Source organism: Physella acuta, unplaced genomic scaffold (genome assembly GCF_028476545.2).
Source record: "Physella acuta isolate Inbredline_101_S28 unplaced genomic scaffold, ASM2847654v3 ptg000714l, whole genome shotgun sequence".
NCBI lineage: Eukaryota > Metazoa > Mollusca > Gastropoda > Physidae > Physella > Physella acuta.
In genome coordinates this window covers 261,767-271,101 of record NW_026732232.1, presented here as the reverse complement: position 1 = coordinate 271,101, position 9,335 = coordinate 261,767, and positions in this window count along the sequence as shown.

Below are 9,335 nucleotides of genomic sequence, written 5' to 3'. Positions count from 1 at the left end.
ATGAGGGATCCTTTGCTCCGCACTAAAACCATACCTCGCTGTTAGATGGAGATGTTTCAAGCAATGTCACATATTTAAAGTAGCTTGGACATGTTGGCTGGTTGTCATTGACATCTGTCACTTTAATGGTCACTGTGGCAGAAACTGAACTGAGGAATTAAAAAATGAGAAGTTCATATAGGACTGTAGTTTGAAAAAAAAGAGACGTAAATTGAATAAATTTCCTTTAAGCATCCATCACTTTAAAAGGACCAAGCTCACTGAAACAAAATTGAACAGTGTGAAAAGTAAATTTTAAAAGGATTTTTAAAGCATTTAATTAAATACAAACCTTTTAAGCTATTAAATTCATTTGGTATATGGTAGAGAGATTTATAGCAGCCATATTCAAACTATCAGGTAAAATGCTTCTTAGTATCACAAAGTACAAATCCATTAAGAAATATTATCTTACTGTATGGGAGCATTTCCAGAGTCCTTGATTTCAACTACAAGTGTATATGTTTGTGTACCAGTGTCATAATCCAATGTTTGTTGAGTTTTTATAATTCCACTGGAATCTATTGTGAAGGCATCTTTTACATTACCTGATGCTAGAATTAAAAGTCATATGAAACATTATAAAATAGCTTCAGAAAAACATAGAATGTAGTGTACAATTACATGACAATTGTTTTGTAAAATCATTCGATATCAATAAAAGAATGTCAACTTGAAATAAGCTGTCAATATTTCACTAGGAGGTAATAAAATGAAAAGTAAAGAATAATATAGACTGACACTGAATAAAATGAAACTCTATGCTCAGAAAACTTTCAGCATACATTAGGGCCTATTCTGGTGCATATTTTAAATCCTTAGAGCAGGGTTCTCCAAACTACGGCCCACGGGCCGAATGCGGCCCGCAAGGTCCTCTCATCCGGCCCGCGGAGATCTTTTTGTCCACGAAAAAAATGTCTGTTGGAGGTGGCTGAGTAGCTTTGTCCAGAAAATTAAAAATAATTTGAAAATGTAGTGCAAATACCTTTGCCAACCGTGTTGCAGACATTGGTGAAAACATCGTTACTTAAATAGCGAAAAATGAAAGCACGTTTCACTATTTTTTAATTGCAATGGATGAGTCGCTGGACAGCTGTTCCACCTCTCAACTGCTTATGTTCATTAGAGGTGTGTATGAAGACATAAACATAACACAAGAGCTGGCTTCCCTACATAATGTGTATGGCACTGATACCGGAGAGGACATATTCAATGAGTTAAAGAAAACATTTGCTTATTACAACAGACTGGACTAACCTCAGTTACCCGACTGTTGACGGAGGAAAGAACATGAGTGTCATAAAGAAAGGCTTGGTTGGACAAGCGAATGAGAAAAATATTCTACAACCAATGTTCCTGCACTCTATTATTCATATGCAAGCTTTGAGTGCTAAATATATGGACATTAGCGATGTACTGAATCCCTTTGGTGAAGATGGCGAATTTAATAAGGACACATGGGCTCAACCATATATATCGAATACGTGAAGAATAATTTGAGAGCAAACTTGGACCTTGAGTGTGTTGTCGGTCCCCAACAGTGTTTCTTTCAGATTTTTTCTCTGGGGGGGGGGGGGGGGTGGGAGTGGGGGTGGCGGCACTTGAAAATTGTCGGGGGTGGGGGTGGGGGGTCCATAACACCGAAGATATGCCTTGAAGAAACTCTGGCCCCCGAACTGATATTTGATGGTCAATGCGGCCCTCGGTCTGAAAAGTTTGGAGACCCCTGCCTTAGAGTAACAACTTAAACACCCAATTCATCAGCCCTAATTGTAGTTCAAAGTTTAAAAACCTGACCATACTGATTTTAGAAAAATGACTTATATAAGTAACCTTATTAGATTGCTTTTGTTCTTATAAAAATGGTGATAAGACTATACAATTGCATGATGTTACTTTTACTTACTATCAGGATCACTATGGTCAGGTTTAGAATAAGGGCGAGGGTAAAGAGGGATATGATTGGGTTGGAACAAAAACTGGAGTTGGTGAGCACACTAGCAAAGACTACCTTGAAATATCTTCTGCCCTTATAAAAACAACCCTTCTACTAACCTACCTTATAATATACATTTTTCTATTTTCTGGTTATGAACAATGGTAGCAAAAATCTAATGAATCCATTAATCATGACTCACAGAATCTATAGACAAGTTGTCCCTCTGTTCCCAAATCTTTGTCCTGTCCAACAACTTCAGTCACAGATGTCCCAATAGCCGCATTCTCAGGGACCTGTTAGAGTAAAAAAAAATGTAAGACTTAGCGTTATACTCTTATAGTGATGATAGATAGAATATTATATCTAAGATAGAATCTAGATCTAGTCTAGATCTAGAATTCTAAATAGATTCTAGATCTAGAAATTTAGATATAGAATTCTAGATATCTAGATCTAGTCTAGATCTATGATCTAGATCTAGATGATCTAGCTCACGGGTTCCCAAACTGGGGGTCGCGAAGGCCTTTCTGGGGGTCGCTAACTGGTATACTAAACATAAATATTTAGAAGAATATCTGAAATTCGGCTTTACTAACATCACTGGAAATGGAATAGGGAAGAGGCCAAGTGTACTGTACAAAGTTGTTCTCAGTCACGAGTTTATGAAATCTCCAAAACTTAGACGTCATTGAGACGAGTCATTCGGAACACACCAAAAAAGATATGGAGTTCTTTCGTTGGCATGAAGCTAGCTGCAAACGTCAGAGACTTGATCAAACAGGCAGTTTTCACCAAGGAAACACAGCATTAGTGCAAGCATCAAATGGAGTCGGGATAGAAAATGCCAACCAAAAAAAAAAAAAAAAACACAATAGGAGAAAATCTCATCAAACGCTGCATGTTGAAGATGGTGAAGTTAATTCTTGGGGATTCCAGTGCAGTAAAGATGCAACAAATATCTCTGCCTAAAAATACTATTCAGCTGCTTATAGCAGACATGTCCGTAGATTTTAAATAAAAATGTTTTAATGAAATCAAGCTTTCACCATTGTTTGCTTTTCAAGTTGATAAATCAACAGACTTGAGTTCGTGTTTGCAGTTGCTAGTCATATATTCATTCATATGTTAGCAAAGAAGAGTTGCTATTTTGTGAAGATAGCATGGAGAAAATAAATACGTTTTATAAAACTGGATGATTAAAGTGGGTTAAAACGGCTGTGGTGGTTTGTACGTATGGTGTGCCATCTATGTTTAGGTCAAAATCGGGCTTTGAGAAAACAGAAAAGATTTAGCTCCCTAACCACTGCCTTCGCCATCAAGACTCCATTGCTAGTAAAAGTCGTAAATTATATTAAATCTGGAGCCTTCAAAGAACTGAGCAAAGACATAAATAAAAATCACGAGGTTCTGCTTTTCTACACTACAGTACGCTGGCTGTCAAACGAAATGTTGTGAATCGTGTTCTTGAATTGAAATCTGAAATCAAACTGTTCTTGGAAGTGCAAGGGAAACAAGACCTTTTGGTATACTTAAAATGACATAGAGTGGTTAGAGAGAATATCGTACCTAGCAGATATATTCGAACATCAACATAAGCTTAACCTGAAGCTTCAGGGAAATTGAACAAATATTATCACTTTCAATGATCATCTCGGGGCATTTTTATCAAAGCTGCAAAATTGGCGAAAAAAATGAATCTTGGAAATATTGTAAATTTGAGAAACTCTGCAGTGTGGTAGATGAATCTGATTGTGAGATAATTGAAATTTTGAAAGAAGCAATTTCTGGGCATCTTGAATCTCTTGTAAACAAACTGCATTGCTATTTCTCTGAGCTGATAAAAGAAGAATCTGCATTGACGCATTACCCATTCTCTTCTTCCTTTGATGTTGCCAGCGTTCCCGATGAATTACAAGATGAATTCTTTGATTTGCAGAATGATTTTGCGTAAGGTGAAAAACTGCACACACAGTTTTGGTGTAGTATTCACCATTCATACCCAAACGTAAAATTGATTGACTTTTCGAGAATATATTTTCAACACTATTCTCCGATAAAAAAAAGAAATAAATTGAATGTTGATGATGACATAGGTTGGCGTTAACAAAAACTTAACCGCGAATGTTTAGTAAATAGCATGAAATTTTACTCATGGTATTAAAACAGATATCAAGGGTAGTTCATATTGAAAGTCTACTAGAAAATCTTATTTTAGTGCTTATTTCCATACGAATTTCAGCTTTTTAATTCTATGGGAGTCGCGGTTCACTTACTTTTTATAAAAGAGGGTCGCCACTTGAAAAAGTTTGGGAACCACTGATCTAGCTAGTAGCTAGACTACTAAATATTAAATAACACTAATAATAATAAAAAAAAAATTAATAATATAGAATATACTAATCTATATAACAGATCTAGATTTGTAGATCTAGATTCTAGATTTAGATTCTATATAATAATTATTGGTAATCTATCGTTTTGGGTACGTAAAATCGCCTGCGGCTATTAAATTATCAATATAGGCCAGAAATTAACTTTAAACAGCAGTGCCTGCAAGCAAGATTTGCTATATAAACAGCGGCCATTTGTAAAATAGAGTGACTTCCGCCTGAATCTTGCGCTATAAGTCTATAAAAATAAAACTTTAACAAGATGGCTGCTATAGTAAATGAGCATGGTTGCATCTGTTGGAAACATCGCTGGTGTTCATTTATTACTGAAAAGTTTTAATTCAATTGTTTAAAAACAGGTACATAAATGAAACAAGGACAGGAAACATTTTTGTATTTTTCAAAACATAAATCCTCCTCAAAATGTTAAATAATTATTAAAATGTAAGGAGTCACCTGTTTTTCACATTACAAGTCGCGGGCGATTTTACGTACCCAAAACGATAGATTACCTAATTATTAAATTATATATTATATATTCTCTAAGTCTAATCTAGACCTATAGGGCCTATCTAGACTAGTCTAGATCTAATATATCAGTATCTTGATCTAGATCTATGTCTAGATTCATGTAAAACTAAATGTTAAATAAAAGGCTGACCGTTTCATCTCCAACAGGCTGGGATTGAATGGTTGGAGCAAATTCGTTGTCTGCTACAATGCTGACTGTCAGAGTTGCTGTCCCTGTCAGTTCCGGTGAGCCGCCGTCTTTTACAATCAGCTGAAATACGAAACTTTAATTAAGTCGGTTAATAAAAAGTCTAGTGACAATTTAAGCGCAATTTCTTTATGTTATCCATAACAATTTTTAATTTTTTGTAAATATCATCCTATAAATATAAACTCCTACACGATGCTCTGTTTAAATCATCCTAGGCCTACAAGATGATCAGTTTAAATGTTCTTAATTAATTTTTTGTGACCGAACGAAAGGATATTTTTGAAAACTTTCTTCGGCAATATTGAATTGGTCTAAATTATAGCAGGAATCAATTGGTAAATGTTTCAAGTCGCTAAGTGGTCTGGTTGCCGAGACATGGAGCAAAAACTGCATTTGTTCGAGGTTTTTGGCTTTTCCGGGAAATGCAGGAAGGAATTCCGGAATTTTTTTTGGCCCATAATCATCCTTGGAACTTGCTTAACATATTTGCTTTGGAACTAGTCCTCGATATTGCTTCGTTGAGGAGGAGATACGACTTAAATGCTGCGGACACACATCCATCCATCCAGAAATGACGAGTTATTAAACGCAATTTTTGCCAGTATGGAAATTGCGCTAAAAAAAACGTAGATCTAGATCTAGATCTACTTACTATAAAAACATTAGCCATCATTGATGATAGATCTTGACCGCGTTACACTTAGAACAAAGAAGGCCTAGATCTTTTATATAAGTCTAGAGTTAGAGTATAGATCTACAAATCTAGAAAACAATTAGTGACCGAACTTTCATACCATCAGGTTAATTGGAGGGGGAGGGGGGGGGGGCATTATTAAATAAAATTAACTTCAAAATTTTATTTTCGCGTAGATCTATCTTTGCCATATTTGTTTTGGTTGAACTATCTTTATATTCAACAGTCACGAAAGTTGTTTTGGTTAATCATGGATAGAAATAAAATGTCCCAGTGTATTTTTGATGCTTACGTGCTAGCAGATCATAAAAAGAGTAAAAAGATTTACCAAAAAGAAGTCATTGAAAAGTGGAGTAAAATGACAAGGGCTATATTTTCGACTGTTGCCGAAATGCAAAACGATACCCATGCAAATCACATTGATCTCTTGTTTTCAACTGCAACATTTAGAAGAGTTAGCGTCCATACTTGGACCGAACGAGGTATGCTTTAGAAGTCAAGATGATAAGGCCGGCGTTCCGCTCATGCACATGGAATACAGGGTGAGCTTGTCTGCACTTAGTCATGGACTTGAGTTTGAGAAATTACTTTACATGAATGTGTTGAAATCACAAAGAGTGGTATAAATTGTATTGTTACATTAATATTATTTTGACGGTTGACGGTGGTTCAGACGAAAACTCTAGGTACCAAAAAGTTCATTAAAGTTGCAACACACCACTTTTTCAGTCGCAACTAGGTTTGTTCATTGCTGCCAATGCAACAGGAAGAAGTGTGTTTAATAGAGTTGACAGTAAAATGGCAAGAGCTCGCAGGATGAAAGACGAGTTACAATAGAAACACATTTTGAGAAGAAGAATTTTCAATTTGCCGGAAAAACTTTGGCAGAAATATGGTCACACTTGACGGTGGGTACAAGGCCTAAAGCGGCAGCATACATCGACACAGAAGCGTCAGAACTCTTCGAAAATTCTCCGCTCTGAAATGATCAGAGTTTGCACGATATTCATGTGAGAACTAGCCACTATTTGACTCAGATTGTAAAATACACGGATGGTAAATGTTGCTCAAAGCCAAGAAGCTCGGATTTCAGCTTAATAACAGATAGATTTCTTCCTTCCCTATACCAGTCACCAAAACAAGCTGTGGACCTGGGCGTTCAACGGATGAATCATCACATAAATTTCCATCTCTTTTTTTGTAGCTCAAAGTATAAAAGTGGATGAAATCCTCCACCGCTCATCAAAACCTTATTGCACAATCCCTTATTTATGTGTATCGTCCGTCTGTTCAATCCGTGATCAGCGACAGGGTTTGTAAAAAGTGTCACTCACACTTCTCTTCATTGGTTATGCTGTGCAACCATTCCTTAACTCACAAACAGGAATCATCAAATATGCAACTAAAAAGCGCCTCAGGCCTCAGAGAGTTGCTGCACGTCGCCAATGGGAACTGATGGTGATAATCGCCAATGACATTAATGGTGAGACTCCGAGGCGTATCCAGGTTTTCGTTGTAGGGGGAGCGAAATGAGCAAAAAAAGGCGCCGAATTTTTAACACGTTCGATATACGTGTATTATATATATATATATATATATATATATATATATATATATATATATATATATATATATATATACAATTACTAGCTGCATGTCATTACTTCGCTATGATGTAAAATAAATTGTAAGTAGCACTTGAAGAAATAAGAAAAAACACACAATGTAAGCCGACAAAACAAAAAATGTATCAATCTAAACAATAAAAATATATATATATATATATATATATATATATATATATATATATATATATATATATATATATATATATATATATATATATACTACAACCAAAAACAAAAAACGCAACACAACCTGTTTTGTAATTCTTTAAAAAAAATTTTTTACATAATAAATCCTGGGACATTAATTAAGACATGCGAAATAGGGGAAATAATCACTCTCTTAATATAAATATGAATATATATCTACATATTTAATTATAAATATCAAAACAAATCAATAATTACTTTAGAATGTAATAAAATTGTTTAACAATATTCGTGTTTACACATTTTTTTGTGTGTCTATAATCAGAATTAAATATATCGTCATCATAAATGCTAAAATATTACAGCATAATGAAAGTTTTTAAAATGAGAGTTGGTATAAAAACACGCTATTAAAGTATAATAGAAAAACATTCGGAATAATAGCTTACATTTAACTATAATTTCGGTCATTGAGTTCATATCATACATCTTTTAATTAACTACTGCTTTTTGTGTTCTTTAAAGATCATTTTTTAACATAGTGATCAGGTATGGGTCAGATCACTGTATTGATCACATACCTTTTTACTGGTAATTGCAAAAACAATATTCATAGAGTTGTACCTGTTTCAAAAGCTATGATTCTGGCGGCATGGTAAATTGGTACATCGTTACTCATTTTCCCAAATATACTTAACAGATCAGTTCGGGGTGGGTTGGGGGGGGGGGGGTACAACTTCATTCACCACTATCCGGTCACTTTAGGTCAATTATCCAACCCAGTCTATACCTAGGTGTGACATTAATGGTGAGGTGTGTGTGGGGTGGGGGTGGGGTGGGGTGGGTGGGATAACCAACTCAGAGTGAACATAGCGTCAGTTTTTAGATGACTGTTCTAAATATACATATTCAATTACACATATATACTGATTCATAAATATATTTAAATAAGTAGCAGTGGTATTATGACAATATTTTTTTACAGAGGGGTCAATGGGGGGGGGGGGAGGGGGTTGTAACTGTTTCATATAATTTGTAATCGTAATCACTATCGCCCAAACACTCATAATGCTACTACATCATCGTGATAACGTTGTTGACCTTGTCAAAATTTCCCCACCGCTACGCAGTTTGCCCATAAGTAAATTTAAATAGAGGTGCCATATCAGTTGTATTTGTGTCTGTATTGTAATTTTTAAAAAATTAATTACCCCGATTAAAACTGTATATATAAAGTAATTATGTGTGAAGATTTATGTATAATATTTTCTAGATAAATTTTTCTTGAGCAAATATATTATACAGTTGCCTTACACTTAACACCCCTCTTGACAAGTGGTACTACCCGTAGAGGTTTTTTAAAAATTGCAATGCATCGTAATGGTTATTTTTATAATGAGTAACTTGATACAGCTGTTAATACGTTTTGTAAACGTAGACGCTACTAGACTAGTACATTTCTGCTTAATTGCTGCTTGAAAAGAAATTTTGTGATTTACATAGATGTGCCGACCAAAAAAATAATTTTTTAACAAAAATCATTGTTTAAAACTTTGAGTTTAAAAAGTTTCCAAAAAGGCGAAACTTTGCTGAAAATGGCCAGAGGGGGAGCGGCCGCTCCCCCTGCTCCCCCCTGCGTACGCTACTGGTGAGACTGTAGATTTGATAGAAGAGGAAGACCTTGACGTAAAGGGAATTCCCATTCCATATTACAAAAAAGCCATTTCGTCCCTGTGTGAGAAACATGTTAATGGCAGAAAAAAAGCGGGACGTAATT